Raw genomic sequence first — 22148 nt, forward strand, 5'->3', positions numbered from 1 at the left:
TTCTTATTGCATTGTCAGGCTGCAAATTTTCCAAACTTTTATGCTCTGCTTCCTCTTGAATGCTTAGCAGGTTAGGAATTTCTTCTGCCAAATACCATAAATTACTTCTCTTAAGTTCACATTTCCACATATCTCTAGGACAGGGGCAAAATGCCACCAATCTCTTTGCATAGCAAGAGTAACCTTACCCCAGTTCCCAACAAGTTCCTCATCTCCATTTTGAGACCACCTCAGTCCGGACTTTATTGTTCATATCACTGTCAACAAGTCTCTAGGAAGTTCCAAACTTTCCCACATTTTCTTATCTTCTGAAATCTCTAAATGGTTCCAACCTCTGCCTGTTACCCAGTTCCAAAGTCACTTTTACATTCTCAGGTATTGTTATAGCAGCACCCCACTACCCAGTACCAATTTACTATATTAGTCTGTTCTCATGATGCTAATAAAGACATACCTGAGACTAGGTAATTTATAAAGGAAATAGGTTTAATGGACTCACAGTTCCTCATGGCTGGGGAGGCCTCACAATCATGGTGGAAGACAAATGAGGAGCAAAGTAACATCTTACATGCTGTCAGTCAAGAGAGCTTGTGTAGGGGATCCCCCGCTTATAAAACCATCAGATCTCATGAGACTTATTCACTATCATGAGAACAGCATGGGAAAGACCCACCCCCATCATTAAAATACCTTCCACTGGGTCCCTCCTGACAAGTGAAAATTATGGGAGATGCAATTCAAGATGAAATTGGGTTAGGGCTACAGCCAAAGTATTTATAGCGAATTAAATGGTCTAAATCTTTAGTCACTGCAGCCATATATGCAGTAAGGGGCAACCCAAGCCCAGTAACGCTGAGACTGTTGCAGATCACAGAGGCACTGCTCCGCTGGTCTTGGGTAACATCCAGGACAATTCCCTGGATTATTAGGTAGAAATTCCTGTTCTCTTCCCTTAATTTTCCCCAATCAAATGGAGTATTTCTCTATGTCTCCCTCTCTCTCTCTCTGCTGAGCTGCCAGAGCTGGGGGAGAGGTAACACAAGAACCCCTGTAGCTACCACTATTGTGACTGCACTGGGTCAGACCTGAAGCCAGCATCACATTGGGTCTGGCCCAAGGCCCCAGCTGACACTGCCTAGTTACCACCAGTATTCTCTCAAAGCTCAAGGACTCTTCAGTCAGCATTTGGTGAATCCAGCCAAGTTTTTCTCCTTTCCTTTGGTGTAGCAAGCTGCTTGCGTGGCCCAGGGTGAGTCCAGTAATTCCATCTGGGAGACAGGACTTGGAGTTAAGAATCTTAGGAATCTATCTCATGCTTTTATTCTATTGTGGCTGAGCTGGCACCCAAGCCACAGGAAAATATCCTTCCCACTCTTTCTTTGTCCCCCCTCATGGCCACCACTGCCCCAGGCCCATGGCAAGTACCACCTATATTCACTCAAGGCCCAAGGACTCTTCAGCCAGCTTGTGATGAATGCTGGCAGGCTTGAATCTCTTTCTTCAGTACAACAGGTTCCCTGTGACTCAGGGTGGGTCCAGATGTGCCATCCAACATCCAAGGCCTGAAATTGTGAACCCCAGGAGCCCACTTGTTGCTTTACTCCTCTGTGCCAATCTGGTGCCCAAGCTACAAGACAAAGTTCTCTCTACTGTTTCTTCTCTTTCCCTCAAGCAGAAGGAGTCTTCCCATGGACACTGCGGCTGGGAATGTGCTGGGTCACTCCTGAAACCAATATGGCTCTGGGTCTCACCCATGGCCCGCAGAGAATACTGCCTATGTGCTGCTGATGTTTATTTAGGCCCAAGAGCTCTTTAGTCAGAAAGTAATGAATCTTGTCAGGACTGGGTCTTTCCTTCAAGGCAGCAGGTTCCCTTTTGACCTAGGATGTGTCCAGAAATTTCATCTGGGAGTTAGGGCCTAGAATGGGGGCCTCAGGATTCTACAATGTGCCCTATTCTACTCTGGCTGTGCTGGTATCCATGTTGCAAAACAAAGTACCCTTTACGCTCCCTCTACTATCCTTAAGCAGAAGGAAGGAGTCTCTCCAAGAGCTATGAGCTGTGTTGTCTGGGTTTGGGGCAGCAGAACACAAACACTCCCTTAGCCACCCCAGCTGGTTTTCCACTAGGTGATGTGTATCCCAAGTCCATTGTGTCTGAGCTCAGCCCAGCACTAAGATTTCCCATGAGCTGCATTCCTTATGACCTAGATTGCCTTTTGAGTTTGTTTAGAATCCCAGAGTGCTTTTGCCTGCAATGGTGGGGCTAGCCAGAACTCAGGTTCCGACCACCGGGATGGATGATTTCTGTTTAGCTAAGGTTGGTCTAAATGTTCCCTTCATAGTTATAAGCTGAATTCTGTCCAGTGTTGCTTTCTGCTGTGTTAAGGCAGCACTGATTTCCAGTGCAAAGTCCCATGATCACTACATTCTCTCTCCCCTAAGCACGAAGGTTCTCTCTGCATGCCACATGGCTGCTGCCAGGGAATGTGGGAAGTGGTGTCAGCAATTCAAGACTGTCTTTTCTACCTTCTTCAGTGTCTCTTTCCTTGATGTGATATTAAAACAAGGCACTGTGATCACTCACCTGATTATTGGTTCTTGTGAAGGTACTTTTTATGTGTGTGGATAGTTTGATTTGGTATTCTTTTATGGGGGGTGGGCAACCTCAGCATATAATCTTTTCTTCATTAAGTCGTGAACTTTCACCTTTTTACTTAAAGGAAGTACTTTACGGCTTCATCTTGGCATATCTGAATGGCCAGCGTCACTCCTCTTGCAATTTGGCGCCATATTAAGTCAAATAAATGTTACTAAAACACAAGCACTGTGATACAGCAACAGTCAATCTGATAACCTAGAGGGCTACTAAGTGATTAACTTAGTAGTCACTTAGTATATGGGTAACATATACAGCTTGGGTTAGACGAAGAGATAATTCCTATCCCAGGGTAATGGAGCAGAATGGTATGAGATTTCATCACACTACTCAGAACACCACACAATTTAAAACTTATCAATTGTTTATTTCTGGAATTTTATTTAGTATTTTGAACCTTATTTACTGCAAGTAACTATAACTGCAGAAAGCAAAACTGCAGATAAGGCAGGCTAGACGGCATTGCATAGATTTATTTGAAGGCATTCTAGAGCTCAAGTGTTTTGGCTGTGAATGTGATTGGTTTTGACTGCAAGTGTTTTGGGTGGGTTGCAGGAGTTAAATGTGTAACGACAGATCAAACACAGTGGGAGCCTAATCTTACTTTAATTTATACTTAACATTATGTAACTTTAGTTAGTTATGTAGTTTTCATCAACATAGTCCAGAGAGATACTGTATTTTTCATAAATTCTCTAGTTCAAAAGAATGAGAGAATCTGACATTTTGAACAAAAGAAAAGTAGTATTTTCTTTACAGTTTAAAAGAGTTATAAAGACAGTCACATATTTAAGAATAATAATTTTCTGAAAACAATAAATGGATTAAAAGAAAGGGCTGTTTCAAAATTCCTTGAAAATTGACTTGATGTAGTAGGCTTTTCCAGCTGTAGCAATTAGGCTGAAAAAGTTTTAGTGAATTTTATAACATTAAGATCAAAGCATGGACACTAATAGCCATAACTCTTAGCATTTACTATGCGTTTCATATACTTTGTGAAAATGTGTATTTTTATAGATTAATTCTATATATGCGTAAATATCAAACTAGAATTATATAATAGATATGGTATTTTCAAAAATATATAGTAGAAATACACATTTTAAATATGAAGTTTCATAAATATGTTTTCCATTTTAGTTTCATATGTATATACTTATCAAGTAAGTTTTCTAAAAAATTATAGTTTAAAATATTTGTTCTTATGCACTGAGTTTTCCTAGTTGAGAACAATAATATATATAATATCACTATTATTTTATATTTTGATATAAATTATTATTTTCTATCTGTTATATTTGATATTTACTCAAATTATTTAATATTTTACTTTTAAACTTCTTTTCACTTCTTTTTCTCTTCAAGCATTCCATGTGTGTTTGTGTTGACTTGTCCATGTGTTCTTTCTGGGTTAGCCTTCATTTATAAACTGAGATTTTATGTTTTCAAATATCTGTTTTTTTCCTAATTTCTAGAACCTATTTCTGAGTTTTCCTCATCATTCCTCATGTTCTTTCATATTTTGCCTAGTTTTTATTTATATATTTTGGATTATTTACTACAGGCACATGCCACCATGCCCAACTAATTTTTATATTTTTAGGAGAGATGGGGTTTCACCATGTTGGCCAGGATGGTCGCAATCTCTTGACCTCATGATCTGCCCTCCTCAGCCTCCTAAAGTGCTGGGATTGCAGGCATGAGCCACTGCGCCTGGCCTATCAGTTTTTAAGAAGGTATTTTGTCACAACTTACTTATAGGAATGTAATTCTAATCCTTATTATCTTTTTTATTATAATATCTTTTAATGTAATTTTAGTGTATTGTTTTCTGTTGACTTTGTTAAAATAAAATTTATTTTCCTGATATTTTTGAGAGGTAACAACATGCTAGCAGCCCTCACTCTCGGCGCCTCCTCGGCCTCTGCGTCCACTCTGACTTGAGGAGCCCTTCAGCCCAACACAGCACTGTGGGAGCCCCTCTCTGGGCTGACCGAGGCCCGATCTGGCTCCCTCTGCTTGCCGGGAGGTGTGGAGGGAGAGGTGCTGGCGAGAACTGGGGCTGTGGGCAGTGCTCGCAGGCCACTGTGAGTTCTGTGTGGGAGTGGGCCGGGCAGGTCTACACTCGGAGCGGCAGGCCGGTGTGGACTTGGGCAGTGAGGGGCTTAGCACCCAGGCCAGCAGCTGCAGAGGGTCTGCCAGGTCCCCCAGTAGTGCCGGCCCACCGGCACCATGCTCGAATTCTCACCAGTCCTCAGATGCTTCCCGGCGGGGCAAGGTTCAGAACCTGCAGGCCACCATGTCGGAGCCTCCCCCACCCTCGCCCCCACCGTGGGCTCCACCTGCAGTCCCAGTGCAGGATCCACTAGGTGAAGCCAGCTGGGCTTCTGACTCTAGTGGGGACTTGGAGAACCTTTATGTCTAGCTAAGGGATTATAAATACACCAATCAGCACCCTGTGTCTAGCTCAAGGTTTGTAAATACACCAATCAGTACTCTGTATCTAGCTAACCTAGTGGGGACATGGAGAACTTTTCTGTCTAGCACTCTGTGTCTAGCTAGAGGATTGTAAATCCACCAATCAGCACTCTGTGTCTATATCAGGGATTGTAAATGCACCAATCAGCACTCTGTCAAAATGGACCAATCAGCTCTTTGTAAAACAGACCAATCAGCTCTCTGTAAAACAGACCAATCAGCAGGATGTGAGTGGGGTCAGATAAAGGAATAAAAGTGGGCTGCCCCAGCCAGCCAGCCAGCCGCAACCTCCTTGGGTTCTCTTCCGTGCTGTGAAAGCTTAGTTGTTTTGCTCTCTACAATGAATCTTGCTGCTGCTCACTCTTTGGGTCCATGCTGCCTTTATGAGCTGTTAACACTCTCTGCGAAGGTCTGCAGTTTCACTCCTGGAGCCAGCGAGACCACGAATCCACCAGGAAGAAGGAACAACTCCAGATGTGCCGCCTTTAAGAGCTGTAACACTCACTGCGAAGGTCTGCAGCTTCACTCCTGTCAGTGAGACCACGAACCCACAAGAAGGAAGAAGCTCCAGACACATCTGAATATCTGAAGGAACAAACTCCAGACACACCATCTTTAAGAACTGTTGCACTCACCGTGAGGGTCTACAACTTCGTTCTTGAAGTCTGCGAGACCAAGAACCCACCAATTCCGGACACATTTTTAGAAGGGAAAAATGGGTCATAATAGTTGTTTAGTTGTTTTTAACAACCTTGGTCTATAAACACTTCTTCTGTTGGTTTCTGAAGTTTTAAAATATGTTCTTATACTTTCAGAGATATTCTTACTCTGTTCCTCACTCCCGTTTTTACCTGGATATTTTTTTTCTCTGTTGCGGCTGTGTTGTACAATTTCAAGTTAATTTCCAGAAGTTTCTCCTTGGTTGATGTTTGTCTTAGGGTATTTGGCTAATTGTTTTAGAAATTGCATAAGGCCCAAATTGCTTCAACCTTGTAGACCTTACAACTGACTCCTTCAAATCACCTATAAATGGGTAACACCACTATCTAGTTCCAAATCTTGGACCATTCTTGAAAATCTATTAACAATTTTGAAGTGTTCCTATTCTTTGATTTTATCAGACACTCATTTGGTTCCTTTTGTTTTTTTCCACATAGGCGCTGATGCTATGCATATATTATAGTGGTTGGTGGCTTTCTACCTTTCATATTGAGTCATGAGACTACTTTGCCAGGCTACTACTTGCCATTTTTCTGTGGATTTTGGCTTTATTTCCTGGTGGCTTTGATTTTATGATAGAACTTAAGGAGATTATAAACTATGGCACTACTTCTATCTTCCAAATACCAATTGATCTTATTAATATTTTATGCAAATATGGTCCCACAGAGTACACATTAGGAAATACCAATGTAAGCTAGTTACTTCAAATGTGTTTTCAAAGTGGTATTTTCATAGCTTTTAATTTTCTTGGTGAAGACATCTGCAGCTATTCTAACTGCTCTCTGGAAGTTAGGATTTCTTACAGTATAGAGTTAAGAAAATAAATCAGTATTTGGGTCTTGGTTCTGCTCTTAGAAAATATGTGACTTTGGATCACTCTGAGCTTTGATTCCTCATGTAATAATGAAATGAGCAATTTCTCTAAAGTTTCTGGCACAAGATATGAAACATACTAAATAATCAACATATTTTAATTGTATTCTCCATGTTTTACCCTTCCCTTTTAATATTGTTGTGTTTTTCTTCATATATGAGTTAGGTTAAATATCCTATGAGGGCAGATAACATGTCTGTCATACTGTGCTATATTCTGAGGGATTTGCATAAGATGGAATATAGTGAGTACTGTTACGGGATCTTTGGGGTGTTGCTTCACTAGCCAGACACCTCTGTGGCCAGGGGCACCTTTACCTAAGTTTTACTCGGACCCACTGGGCCCACTAGGAGTGGCAGGCTGCACTCAGCTCATGCTAACAGCCTGTATCCCGTGCTTGCCAAGGGGGAGCAGAGCTGTGAGGGGTGTGTGAGTGAGTGAGTGTGGGGTCCAGCCACTGAACACAGCCAGACACACTCACTGTGACGTGGCAGGGCAGGGAGCTCCAGGTGCCAGCATCGGCACTGGCTCCCTGTGAGGTTGTGGCTGGACCAGGCACCCTGGAAGCAGCTTCTACAGCTGGCACCAGGGAATGCAGTGGCACCCAGAAGCTTGGAGATACTGGGAACCACAGAGTCTCAAGGAGGGTGTCAGCCCTGGCTTCAGGAGCTCCTACATTTGGGTTCCCTGAAGGGTCATAGCTCTTCTCTTCTTCTTGGTGCCTGCAATATAGCAAGCAAGGGGGATGTTTCAGTCCTGTTTGTGTTACAGCTTTTTCAGCCCCACCATTTGGTGGGTCCTGAGTTCTTGTCCCATGTCCAGGAAGAATGAGGTACCTGAACAAGTGGAGGGTGAGCAAGGTGAAGAGGAGCTTTATTGAGTGATAGAACAGCTCAGAGAAGACTTGCAGGGGGTACCTTCTGTCTGCATCCAGGGTGTTCCAACAAGTGTTCAGCTTTCGGCAGAGAGGAGATCCTGGATGGATAACTCCTCTTTCTACAGCTGGTTGTCCCAACGTCTGCTCAGCTATCAGCACAGAGGAGACCCTGGAGTGGGTAGCTGTGCTCTGCCGCTGCTTGTCCTGGAATATGCTCAGTTCTCAGCAGAATGGAAACCTCAGAGTGGGTAACTCCTCTTTGCAGCTGATTGTTCTGACATCTATCTGAGTCTGGCTGAGTCAGGGTTTTTTATGGGTTTTAGAGGGGAGGAAATGTATGCTGATTGGTTGTGGTTGGCCATAGGCAGGCCCGGAAAAAGCATAATAAATTTCCATGCCAGTCTGCAGGACTGGCAGCTTGGCCTCCAGGCTTCAGGTCTTCCCTGGCTTGAAGCTGGGACTTCACCCAGTACCCACCGCTTTCCCAGGAGCCTGTCTGTCTTCTACTGCTGTTTATGGAACCCAGGCTTTTCCTGCTGAGGGGTGCCTGCAAGCCAGTGCTGAGCTTCCCTTAGCAACCCCTTGGTTTCCCTCCCATGCTCATTGGTGCCCAAATTCCAGAGGGGGCGAGGATGGCAAGGGGCTGTCATGTCAATGCTGCCTCAAGTGTGCGCATACCTGGCCAGGTTGTGACAGCATCCAGGCTTGGCCTCAACTTTGCTCCAAGATTGGAGTGGGCTCTGGGAGTGAGGAGAGGCCAGACAATGGGAGTAGACACTTCCAAGCCTGTGCTGGCAGGTGGGGCCTTCCTGGGCCCCTGAGAGTGCAGAGATCCCTAGTTCTGCAGCCACAGCTTGGGCGGATGCAGCTGCACCCAGGAGGGCAGAGCTCCTGCCTGCTTCTGGTTTCCAAGTGTACAGAGATGCCTGGGTCTGCAGCAGCCACTGCTGCTGGGTGGCCACAGCTGCACCTGGGGAGCACAAAGCTCCAATCCTGTCAACTCAGAAGGGGGCCGAGGCTTTCTCCTGTTTCCAGCACCCACTGGCTCCATGGAGCATGCAGCCCGGTTGTGCCTCCCCCACTGCAGCCAGTGTCATGGCAGCACCACTCTAGATGGACCACCACTGCTATCAGTACTTAGAACACATTAAACAAATTAATAGAACTTCATTTGATCTTTCTCTCCTTCTATAATATTAACAATAATAGCTAACAATTAATAAGTATATATTAGGTTGTTAGATAAATTCTGAACACTTCATGTGTATTTTCTTATTTCAAGGTCACAACAGACTTTTAAAAAAAGAGAGTAGACTGGGCAAGGTGCTTCACAGCTATAATCTAAGCACTTTGGGAGGCTGAGGTGGAAGGATCCCTGGAGCTCACGAGTTCGAGACCAGCCTGGGCAACATGGTGAAACCCTATCTCTACAAAAGGTACAAAAAATTAGCTGGTTGTGATGGCACATACCTGGGAGGAACACCTGAGCTTGGCAAGGTCAAAGCTGCAGTGAGCCGTGATTCCACCACTGCACTCCAGCATGGACAGAGTGAGAACCTGTCTTAAAATAAGAAAAAGAAAAAATAGACAATAAGTAGGTACTGTTATTATCTTCACCAGGCAGATGAGAGCTTTGAGCTACAAAGAAGCTGAGAGACTCCCATAAGTTAATAAGTTGCCCAAGTGAGTGGACAACAGTAAACTACGGAGACAAGGTGTGTGTCTTACTGCATTTTGTATACCTGAGACCTAACTTAGAATGTGCCTGAGTACATGCATGCATAAATGAATGAATGGATCAACAAATGAAATGTAATTCAATGACAATACATTGTGTCACCCGGATCTTGTTCTGCATTTATTCTTAATAAATGCATCAGATGATGATTATATCATTATTTTGGCTTGATTGGCTAGAATTTTTACCTGAACTTTGTAATGTGATATATATGTGAAATAACTTTGAGTAAATTGAACAGATACTAAACCACTTTTAAAATTGCAAAGTTGAAAATTGCATAATCTTTAGTATGAAACACCAAGCCCTACCTCATTAAAACTACTAAAGTATCATAATAATAATGAAAGTCATATGCTGCATTGTTCAAGAGAGCAGAAATAAGATTTACAATAAGATGAATGACTTAAAATAGCAGTAATCTTATACAGGAAACAACACACAATTAGCTAAAAATTGTATAACGTGGTGCTAAACGGGGCATAGCTGAATACACTGTGCAAGTATTTAATGTGAGAGAAAAAATTATTATGTGAAAGTTGTGGGCATTAAAAACTAATATTTCTACTTAGAATTCTTTTTTCTATCTCTCTGCCATCTAGTAATCTGCCAAGTAGAGGTGTTGGAAAGGAAAAAAAAAAAAAGGTGAGGCAAGTTTGTGCACATAATCATAGACAAAAGTGCATTTAGACTTTCTCTGAAATTTCCTTTGTGGGTAATTTTCTTGGTGCTTACAAGAGAAAACAAGTGACAGACATTGTGAGGGTTGTGGACACATTTGGAATGTAATGTTAGAACATAAAAACTTTGCAATGTGTAATCAACCTGCCAAATATAAGCCTTGTTACTCAAGAGTTGTCCTGTAGTATCTGTGATTTTTCTATAATGTTGTTTGTCTGTTTCCAGTGGGCCAAATTTGTAACCTTTATCCCTAAACTGATTCAATAGAAATGAGAACTTAAAAATATCAGGATTTAAGCATAGTAAGTGGAAACCAAATTTTACTCATTTGCACACATGGTCTAAATAATTAATGCTAATTTCTCCATGGTGTAATGAATATTTCTTTATTGCTTCCATCGTATTCATTCTTCCTTACTTATCTCACCAAGAAGACCATGGTTTCTCCTTTGGATGTTCCCCTTTCTTTATCAGCCAATTGGCTTAGGTAGAATTAACTCCAATCTTGTTCCAGGAGTAGGCAATTATTAGCCTACACAATTGTATTCTATTTCTTCACCCTAGCCTGGGGTTATATATAAATCACAGCTCATGAGTTGTGAGATGTTTGTTTAGACTTCAGAGAAAATGGAACTTTGTTTTGTAGATACCATAATTAGAGCAATTGGATTTTTTTGAGCCAATAAATTATCTTTACTTTTTAAGCCAATTTTAGTTCAGGTTTTAACTTGAAACATAGATTTCAGGATGACAGCTATGGGCAATCTGAATGAATGTCATATACAATGAACAGAAAACTAGTTAATAGGAACCTAAGTGAAGATCACATATTAGGTGAAAAGCAGCCTGCTATTTTAAATTCTGATTATTAACTCAGAAATATATCATTTTAATTAGATTACATGTAGTATAGTATATAGATGCCTTTATATTATAGAAGGAAACACTAGTGGTCTACCCTGGCATTGAATGAAATAACATTTTGTCTTAAATTGGCAGGACACCCTTCCCTTTATTTAAGTATACATATTTTGTGAGTCATCGTACACCTGTGTAATGATCTGTGTGTTTCCACATGATTTTCCTCTCTAAAACAGATGAGGCAGGAATGATAGAATCTCTGGCTAGTTAGTTGTCTTTGTTAGTTAAGAAATTCTGGCTGCAACTAGAAGAAATCAAATTCAAAATAGATTTATTATGTTATGTAACAGATTCGGTGTTTCCAGGTTTGATTTATTCACTGGCTCAGTTATATGATAAATGACCCAAGTCGTCTTATTTTTTTTTTTTTTTTCTGCCAACTTCAGAGTGTTGGCTTTTCTTAGGTTTGCTTCTCTCATGGCCCCAGTATGGCTTGTGGCAATTCCAAGTATCTTGTGCGGATGATTTCACCCAGAAACAGGAGTGGAAGTTTCTCTTTATGCACCTTTTTTTAAAAGTCGAGAAAACTCTAACCTCTCAGCAGAATCACATTGTGTAAAATGATATCGCAGACTTATTTCTAAACCAATCACTGGAGAGAAAAAATAAATTATCTTGATTGGCATAAACACAGATTCACTCTCCACTTCTGAGAACGAGAAGGCTGAGAAGAAGCTTCTTCCCTTATTAGTGGCTGAATAGGAAGGAACTGATTTTATGGAATTAGAATTCTGTCTGCAGGGAAGACAGAGAGATAGAGATAATAGATTTGTGTGTTTGTATTGGGGGTTTTGGCCTGCTTGGTGGAGATAATTTGAACCTAATATCTCTCCAATTCTGTGGGAACAGCCTCAGTCTAATTTCCTTTGGTAAGTGCCTATCACTTGCCTCTGAAACAGAAAAGAAGCAAGCTTCTTGGGATAGTTTTGTTACATACCTGTACTGTCCTGGGAAACACAAAAGTGCAGTCCTGCCAGAGTATTTGTGGCTTTAATGCAACCATACTCTAACTTAGCTTCTTTTGGATGGATTGACAGAAATGGTGCTAGAGGCTTAGCCTGAGAAATCATGATAAATCAATTGATTAGCAAATAGCAAATTCCATTTTGCACCTGGCCAATTACCCGACCCAACCAATTCCTGCATATTTCCCTCTTTCTCCTGATAAATGGGGCAGTTATTTGAGTATATAAATATCATTAACTTGTGTTTGAATAATTGTGCCTCCTTTGCTAAGCAGCACTCACAAATTAGATAAATCTCAGAAGCTTGTCGAAGTGCTTAGAGAACATTGTGCTAACACTTTAAAAATACTGAATGAGAATTTATCTAAATAAAATATGATTCAATTTTATTAGACCTATTGATATTTCTTGTCCTTGGTTGGAAAATGGCTATGTTCCCCCAAGGTAATTTTAAGCGGATGAGATTACAAACCCTATTAAATATATCCTGTCCTTGGCATTCTTATGGCTGTCATATATTATAGTAGGAATATTTCTCAAGTCAATGTCGTTAAGATCAGATTTTTATCAATATGTATGCACTTAAAGCAAGATTGACCTGGTATTCTGGATGCAGATTTTGCTGATGTACCTGGAATAATTATATCTACTTGTTTATTCAATTTTAAATTTGATTAGAAAGTGCCTAATGTTCCCATTTCAAGCTTGCAGGGTTATATCCTAAGTTCTTTCAGAGAAGTAGTAGATAAAGGGCAGTGAACTAGCCTTAAGTAATTCACCTCGTTAGGTTTGTTGAGTGTAGAGGGGCAAAGGATGTCCTTTCACCTAGGCAACTCCTGTTCACAGGAACTAGGCTACTTGCTGCTTATAGAAATTGACCAGTAGAAAAGAAATCTACACTTAAAATGCTTTACTTCTTTATTTTGTGTCTTCTTGACTCTTTTTTGTGACCCTTAATGCTCCTATTTACCCTTTTTTGAATTGCATGATCAAGAACAGATCTTTACAAACTTTGGTGTGTATATAAATCCTTTGATGATTTTGCTGAAACCAATTCTAATTCAGTAGGTCTTAATGTGTCCTGAGAGTCTGCATTTCTAACAAGCTCCTGGATATTGCTGGTGATGCTGGTTCATGCATTATACTTTGAGTAGCAAGGAGCTAGCATTCCCTTACCATTCTTTTTTTCATTTAGTTCTAATAGTTCCATTTACCACTCCCTCAAAGTCTTGGTGAATGCGTATTTATTATTTTAGGCATTAGAGGTGGAGCTTAATTAGTGCTTTGAGTTATTGAAATTTTCTATATTTTTATTTGGCAGTGATTTACGTATAGTTACATATGGAGACTTTTATTTTTGCCCAGTAAAGCACTGTTACTAAAGGTTTGTTCATATTCTGTTGTTTATTCTTTTTCCCAAAGAGAAACAATCTGAACAACAAAGAATAAAAGGATATTATAAATGGAGTTTGTAATATATAGTTTATGTGTTGTAGTAGCTTTCAATCCTGTTTTGTGCTCTAGATAAATTAAAAATAAGACTTCTAAACAAAATACAATATGTCCTGTTAAATCTGAATTTTAGATAAGCAATGATGGGACATATTATATTCATATTTGGGACATATTATATCATTTGTTTGTTGGTAACAATAGCTGGATTGCATTAATTGGTTTAAACTAATTTGGTCCAACTCACAATCTAAATCATCTTCATCTAAGCCTAGAATGTGGGCTGCTTGAAACATGGAAACTTCAATTGGCTGTCACATGTATCCTTAACTTTCAAGGAGCACATTTCTGTACTCTCAAGGCAAACAAATTAGTTTAACAATTTTCTCTTTTACTTCTCCTCCAGTTCCTTGGGACTTAATTTGTAGTTGAAACAAATTGTCAGTTGAAGCAGTGATATATATCAAATCCTCCTAGGATTAGCTATATCTACATATACTCTGGGCTATGATTTAAATTTCCACAATAGGAGAATCCAAGTATTTGGGGGAAATTCATAAGCTCCTTGTAGTGTTTAGAAAAAATCTTTAAAAAATTATCTACTTGTCTCTGATTTCTTTTTCCTCTCAGAAACATCTATGGGTTTCAAGAGTAGTGTGGAATTTTGACACTTGGAGGAATAACTTTTCATTTACCCACCTAGGTCCAAGTGTCTGGGGGCATGTGAATTAACTGATAATAGATTCACAGGAGAAAAATGCATAACCTATACTGGAGTACTTGTCAGCAAGTAACTGGAAGAATAGCCTAAGGTAAGAGTTTATATATTAGTTTCACAAAAGGGGGTAGGGTTAGGACTTCAACTGGAAATTACTAAAGTTCTCATGGGCCTTTTCATCCTGATGTTAAGGGCAGTCTCCCTAGCTAGATGCTCCCCTAGAGCTGGACAGGTGAATTAACACATCCACATGCTAGGGATCAATCTTCTTCCAAACCGGAAACTTCCTTATACGAGTGGGGTTAATGGTAGCTGTACTTTAAGGAGAATCTGCCTTCGTCAGATAAGGGAAGCAGTTGAGATAAGATTTGTCTTCTAATCGCTTCAGTGATCTTCAACTATGAGCAACTCATAAAGGTTATAGGATGATGATAAAAAATATTTTAGGCATTGAATCTTAGTAAGCAAAGAAAGAATTCCCAAAGTTTGTCATTATGTAGTATCAAAGACACTGTGTGGAACATAACTTTACAGAAGAAGTATAGGACAAAGAAAAGGATGCAAGAAAATGTTTTCTCTCTTCACTTTCAGTGTGAATTCATGAGGCTTTAAGGGATCATAGCAGGTGTGAGGGACTAGATAATGGACATAGTTTGAATGAAAACCCAGATGATACTAAATAGACACTTGCAGCTGTATGCTATTTTATTTCTATCTCTAACACTCCATGGTTTCAGCACTTAGAATTTATGAAGTTAAGTAGATGAACACGTAGTTATTTCATCTATAATTAAATTTGAATGGAGATTCCTTCTAATTATAAGGATCCTCAGGTATTAAGGAAGATCGGAGGCAAGAAGGAGTAGAAAAAGACGGGTATAAAATTTAACTTAAAAAATATTTTTTCTCTTAAAATATAGTTTATTTATTCTTCATTGCCTTGTACCAAACTCCTAGGAGAAACTTTAACAACAATTATGAAGCAATACATATGATTCCCAATACCACTGTGTTATCATAAAAAAGATTCTTTGTTTATAACGTAAGCTAGTATTTTCACATAAATGCTCACTCTTTGCTAGTAGCATACAAATAATGTTCTAGCATATTTCTTGTAGCATGTAGATGATATGGGAGGAGCATAAATGAGCAAGGATGTCTTGGAAGCATAGTAGAGGAAAGGTATCTTGTTCTACCCATTTTAGGTTTGTTGACTGGGGCCTGTATAACAAAAGAAAAATTAATAAGAAAAAGCATGCACGTTTATGTAATTCGTTTTACTTGACATGGGAGCTGCTATGGTTTGGTTCTTTTTCCCTACCCAAATCTCATGTTGAATCGTATACCCCAGTGTTGGAGGAGGGCCCTGGTGGGAGGAGATTGGATAACGGGTTCAGAGTTCTCATGAATGATTTAGCACCGTCCTCCCTCAGTATTGTATAGTGAGTGAGTTCTCACAAGATCTGGTTGTTTAAAAGTGTGTGGCACCTCTCCCTTCCCTCTCTTCCTCCTGCTTCAGCCATGGAAGACATGCCTGCTTCCCCTTCCCCTTCCACCTTGATTGTAAGTGTCCTAAGGACTCCCCAGAAGCAGAAGCTGCTATGCTTCCTGTAGAGCTTGCAGAACAGTGAGCCAATTAAGCCTGTTTTCTTTTAAATTACCCAGTCTAAGGTATTTCTTTATGGCAATATGAGAACAGCTTAATACAGGAGCCCTTCATCAGGAAATAAAGACCTGAAGAAGCACTTGAACCTTAGTGTTTTTATGTTAGGTTTTCTGAAGAGTGGAGAGTCATGGAAAAATCACAGCATTTACGTTAAATGTAATAAACTGGGGAAACTTAGCAACATCTGTTTGTTCAGGTTCCTCTCTGTGTTCTGTTAGTCTTCAGGGTGAAGAAAAGGACGCTCCCTTTCTCTAGGTGTAGAGAGGACCCTTCTCACATGAGGTTATTATGACTTGCTTCAGGTAAGAAGAGTCAAAGAAAGATCAGAGAGAGCTTCCTCCATCTGTTGTTTTCTCAAATTTCCTTCAGCTTAAAATATTCAATATGCCAAGGTGCCACATTTTCAGGTAGCATCGTGAATCCTGTTACTGAAATTATAGTTATTCACTGTAACTTTATCCACCTTGGCAAGAGTGATGGGAATATAAAATCAATTTTCCCTTTTACCTGATTATGTTATCTTAGGCTGTTTTGAACTTATTTAATAAAAGTCAAATATAAATGGGATAGATGGACTAGTTGAAAATATTTTGCTAAAAAAGATTAAAATTTTAATTGTAACTCATTGAAAACTATCAAATTACTGACAGAGTTTTGGATCACATATTAAGATGCTTTCTCCTGAGAAGGTAGAATGACAAGTTCTTCCCTAAAGTTCTTAAAGCAAGAACTTATATAATAGAAATATATCTATATTATATGTAAAATAGCAATGGCAGTGGTGTGCTGTCTGAAGTGGCCACTGCAAAGACTCTGGCTGCAGTGGAGAGTGACAAACCCAGCAGACCCTAGCAAAAACTCAGGCAAAGGTGCCACCAGCCTCAAGTTTTCCATCTGGAAAAGCAACACCCTAAGGATACTGAGACAATAGTGTATATAGAGTGTACACACACACACCCACACCCACACCATTTATTATCTACTTTGAGTATGATCTCTGATGAATAACATAATCATGCCTGTTGTGAATTTCACCTGAGAAATTAATTCATTCTTACTAACCCACTCCATACCCTGAACATTATCAAATATTCTCTTGGCATTTTACTTAGACAGAGTTTGTTTTCTTTTCTGGATTAATACCATTTTTAAGGTAGATGCTTACGTGGGGTATTTTTAAATTCTGTCTTCAAGCTTAAAAGGACTTTTGGAAAGTTTACTATTTGATATTTGGTCTAGAACCTTTGATAAACAGTTATTATGTTGATTGGAGATGATGAAATTAAAATTCTAGATGATAGTCATTATTTAACATTTTTTTCATGTTTTTGCTTAATGGTTGACAAAGATTCCTTGCTTGGCCAGTCTTTAGTCAGGCTACTGAACTTTCTCTTTGGTGCCTCAGTATGCCCTACTTGTAAAATCTAGCTTTAGCAAAAACCTTCATAAGTCAGTTTAGAAACAGTCCCCCACTCTTGATTTCTCACCCTCGGTATCTTATTGGGTTCCTGACCCTTCGCCATTTCCAAGATGATGTTTGATCACTCTTGCCTATCTTTACTAAGAATCTTGTTGTGTCAGTTTAGACAGAATCCTACTTACTCCTAATATTACCTGTTAGTATTATTCCATCCACTTCTCCAAGGCTATAAATTTCCACTTGCCCAGCTGAGTTTGAGTTGAGCCCAATACCTCTCCCTGACTGCAAAATCCCATTCCCATTGTCTGTATATCTATTGCAGTGGTCCTGGATAATGTCTACCTTATCATGCGTTAGCAAGTGTCAATGAATATTATTATTATTTTTTAACATGACTGACTGTACAATCTAGAAGGACTGGGAACATGTTGATCATCTTTATCAATGTGAGCCTATAACTGAGTGTGTAGCATGTAACATGCTCAACGAGTATTTGTTGAATAATGAATAAATGCAGAAATAAATAGTAATAGAAGTGAAGAGAGAAAATTAGTAATTGTATTAATCAGGAATCATTTTGTCTCTTATAGTGCTATTAATTCATTTAAATGTGTTCTGTCTTGATTACATTGCATGTAGCTGTGAATAAACATAACTTCTCACTTCAAATGACTTTGCCTCACATAACAAGAAATCAGGATTACATGCTGACAAGAATAGTTTATTATTTCTTAAGCTACCCCATGGTTATGGTCCACAGAGCAGGAGTGAACAGAACACTGATTAATGGAATTGCTAATGCTTCCTTCCTACTGAGGCCCTTAATCATAACAAAGGTAAGTATATCGTGTACCATTGCTTTAGTAAGCAATTGCTGCTGGGTCTTATTTCCTTCATTTCATTTGTAGACACATTGGACTTTTGGGTCTAGCTGTTGTAATAAGAACCTGGAGTAGCTGTGTGAAGAGTCTGCTTTATCAGGTTTTCTTCTTTCACTTTAAGTGTCTTTCTGATTTTTCACTCTGAAAGGCACTCTGTGTTATGGAGTAGCCCAATGCCACGATTCTGGAGTTTTAAAAACTACTGAGGCCATTTCTAGAGATTCCAATTTAATTGAATTAGGGTACAACCAAGAATCAGAACTATTGGAAGTTCCCCAAGTGATTCTAGTGATTCTGAAGTTGAGAACCAATTTGTAACTGCCCGAGGGGTTCTTCCTTCCCACTGCATAAAGACCACAGCATTGCAGTAAAGAAAGAGTTTAATAGACACAAGGCTGGCCACACCACGTGGGAGTTGGAGTTAGTACTCAAATTATCTCCTTGGAGACTAGTAGGTTAGGGGTAATTTAAAGGCATAGCAGGTTGAAGCTGTCCTTCTGTGGGCTGAATCACCTCTGAGTGGGGCTGCCGGAGTGTGGTTGGCAGGTCCAGGTAGAACTATGGATGTCAGACATTCAAAAAACCTGAAAATCTATCTCAAAAGGCCAATCTGCAAGAGTGGTGTTGTTTGAAGGAGTAATTGGGGAAGTTGCACATCTTATAAGCTCTGGGATAATGGCTGACAATCACTTATGTCTGTGCCTTAGCAGGACATAGGCTTCTCTTCTCCTCCAAGACTGGTGACCTCCCATCAGCTTTATAAAGGTAGTTGAGTTTTGGGGAGGCCTATTACGTCTCTCGAACTTAGCCAAGCCCAATAGCCCAGGAAAGGCAGATGATAGGTGGATTATCTCACATCTCTTTCATTATCATGATTTTCTCAATGATATAATTTTTGCAGAGGTGATTTCAACTTGATGGTTAAGAACACAGGCTCTGGAAAATCTATTTAATCTTTCAGCTACCCAATTTCCTCTTCTGTTAAATGGGGGAAATAATTATAGAAACTAATTTATAGGCTATGGGAGGATTTAGTGAGTTAGTACATGTAAAACACTTATGTTTTTGGTGCTGGGTATTCGAGTTACTGGTGACAAATCTTAAAGGTCTGCAACAAGTCAATTCTTGCCTCCTCAGAAGAAAGAATTCAACTGAGGGACAAAAGGCAGAAGGAGAGATCAAGGCAAGGTTTAGAGTAAGAGTGAAAGTTTATTTAAAAAGCTTTAGAGCAGGAATGAAGAGAAAGTAAAGTACACTTGGAAGAGGGCCAAGTGGGCATCTTGAAGGACAAATGTAGGGTTTCACCTTTTGACTTGTGGTTTTATATGTTGGCATACATCTGGAATCTTGCATTCCTTTTCTCTTGATTTTTCCCTTTCAGTGGGCTGCCTACTTGCGCAGTGGCCTGCTAGCACTTGGGAGGTGAGCATGCACAGTGTATTTACTGGAGTTATATGCATGCTCACCTGATGCATTCTTCCCTTTACTGGTGGAATGTCTTTGGAAAGTCATATACCAGTTAAACTCTGCCATTTTGCCTCTCAATGCACGTGCTTGAGCCCACTTGCCCTACTCCTGAGATCTTATTGGGAAGCTGTTGATCACCAGTTTCAGGTGGGTGTTTCTATCTATTGGGAAAGGGCCTTTCTCTGGTGTTGGCTGCGACCATTATTATTTTAGAGAGACAGCTAACAACCACCTAACCAGCACCTTATGGTCACCTACCATTCCTGGTGTGGTGGGTCCTCTCCTGCCCTGCACACATCTGCCTATCTACTGTAACACTTAGATTTTTGTCTAGCACAGAAGTGTAGACAACTGTTGTTGTTTGGTAGATAAATCAATTGTAATAGTAGCCAGACTTCATTGAACATATACCATGAGCTGAGCATCATTCTCAGTGCAGTTTATTGTTTTATTTAACCTTTATTATAATCTTATGAGGATGATACTCTTATTATTCCCATTTTATGATCAAGGAAACTGAAGCACTGAACTTCATGGAATTTTTCTTAAGGTCTAAGACTTCTAAGTATTTCACAAAGGTACAATCTCAGGTGGTCTGAATTCAAAGCACATAATGAAAGCCATAAATTGAAATGAAAATAAAATGTGCTCTGATAAGTACTAGGAAGTTAAATATTTCAAATATAATAAAATAAAAAATTAATATCAAGACTTTCTCTAAATGTGCCAAATAATTACCACATCTGTGTATAAGTGCCTCATTTACCTTATATTTCTTGCCACGAAACAAGAATTTTCAAAATAGTTATTGGCTTTTGACAGACATTTTCTTTCCAGACAATTGAGTATATGTATTGACCATATTCCTACTTTCTTTTCCTTCTGTTATATTACTAGAGATATTTGCATGAAAATAAGATTTCATTTGAGCTGAAGGTTTATTTTTTACCTTCCTCTTCTGAAGACATAATGATTTCTACAGCTGTGAGGATCCAAATAGAGGATTACTTTTTTCTAGTTGGTAACAATACCAGAAATATTTGTGATAACGTTTCTCTGCAAATGTTCATTCTCATATTTAAAAAAACGATAGTCGTGTGGAGTGGGAGAGGAGATGTTTATCACATTATCTAGGTAAAGTGTGATTGTAACTGCCGTAGGCATATTTTCCAGGGGCTGAAGCATTTATTTAAATTTGCCTAGGTTTCAGTCACAGCTCTGTCATTCCCTGTGTTTCATATTCAGTTTAGAGTAAGCACTTTTTGAAACTATTCCACTACATTTGGCTTGTTGGTTATGTTTGGATCTCTGGCCAACACTCTCCCTTTCTACAGCTGTAATGATTTGTAGACAATTTCACTCCTCTTTGCCTTTCTGTGACCAAATTTCCAAAATCCGTATCCCAACAAATTTAAGGGAGGCTTAAAGCATTCTGATGCTCTTCAGGTTAGAGCTGGTCCTTGAATGGTGAACATTTATTTGACTTGTACACTTAGCACTTTCATTTTTATTTTTCTTGTGGGGAGGGGACTGTGTCTCACACTGTCATCCTCTGTCATCCAGGCTTGAGGGCAGTGGCACGATCAGCTTACTGTAACCTCAACCTCCTGGATTCAAGTGATTCTCCTGCCTCAGTCTCCTGTGTAGCTGAGACTATAGGCACATGCCACCAGACCCAGCTAATTTTTTTTTTTTTTTAATATCTCATACAGATGGAGTCTTGCTTTTTTGCATGGGCTGGTCTTGAACTCCTGCCCCTCAAGTGATCCTCCTACCTAAATCTCCCAAGTGCTGGTATTACAGGCCATCATGCCTGGCATTTTCATACTTTATATTGAAACTTTTTGACTTTTATGTATTGACTTATGTAAAATAGATCAGTTGTTCAATTTCAGCTGTGTTGGTTACATTACATTAATGTTTATTGCATCTTGCTTTGTTTTATTAAAGTGAAGGGAAAATGGAAGAGAAAATCAAACAGCTAATATTAACAGTACCATAATTGAAATAAAGAAGGAAAACATTGGGCATGTTGAATGTGGTGGATGTTAGGTTTAATCTTATGTGAAATCTTTATCTGAAAAAAACCATAAAATAAAAGGAACCATTTGAAATGTTGGAAATATATAAAAGTTCATGCCAAAACTGATGGGGTTGCATACTGATCTTCAGGCCATTTGGCATGGAGCTCTTTCTGCCTGAGTGTAATCTTATGGATTCTTTATTGAGCAGTTGGACATTTGGTTTGTGTACATTTTCATGAGGTAAAAAAAACTAACATCTGGGAGAAAGTACAGCTCTTAATAAAAATTTACTGACTTTAGTTGACCTGTGCTCAATAACCTGTCCATAAGGCAAAAGGCTTTGAAGTTATTGCACAGAAAAACCCAAAAGATACTTACTAAGCAACAACTGTGTCCAGAACCATGATCTCCAGGGTCAACATGTGAATCGGAACAGTAAGAGTGGCTGCATCGTTTATTATAAAACAATCTTGATCAGAGATTTCTTTACAAAATGTTGCTCAACACTATTTTCTGCCATTCCATATCCTTTCATTCATTTATTCTAGTAAGGATGCTACAATGAGGACAAAATATTTCCCATAGTGAAACAAATGCAATAATTT

At 39.5% G+C, this 22148-nt stretch overlaps 1 long non-coding RNA gene across 1 annotated transcript in view; it reads left to right on the top strand.

The window, feature by feature from the left end:
- The first annotated feature begins 1117 nt into the window (after window positions 1-1117).
- The window catches only part of LOC108535554 (uncharacterized), a 28418-nt gene continuing 7387 nt past the window's right edge, over window positions 1118-22148 (top strand). The window contains exons 1-6 of the long non-coding RNA XR_001887265.1: window positions 1118-1249; window positions 8893-9046; window positions 9231-9325; window positions 14071-14179; window positions 15970-16053; window positions 17811-18007. This is a non-coding gene — a long non-coding RNA (uncharacterized LOC108535554). The remainder of the gene's footprint in view (window positions 1250-8892; window positions 9047-9230; window positions 9326-14070; window positions 14180-15969; window positions 16054-17810; window positions 18008-22148) is intronic.

The sequence above is a fragment of the Rhinopithecus bieti genome, unplaced genomic scaffold, assembly GCF_001698545.2.
Source record: "Rhinopithecus bieti isolate Rb0 unplaced genomic scaffold, ASM169854v2 scaffold_12859, whole genome shotgun sequence".
Taxonomy (NCBI): Eukaryota; Metazoa; Chordata; class Mammalia; order Primates; family Cercopithecidae; genus Rhinopithecus; species Rhinopithecus bieti.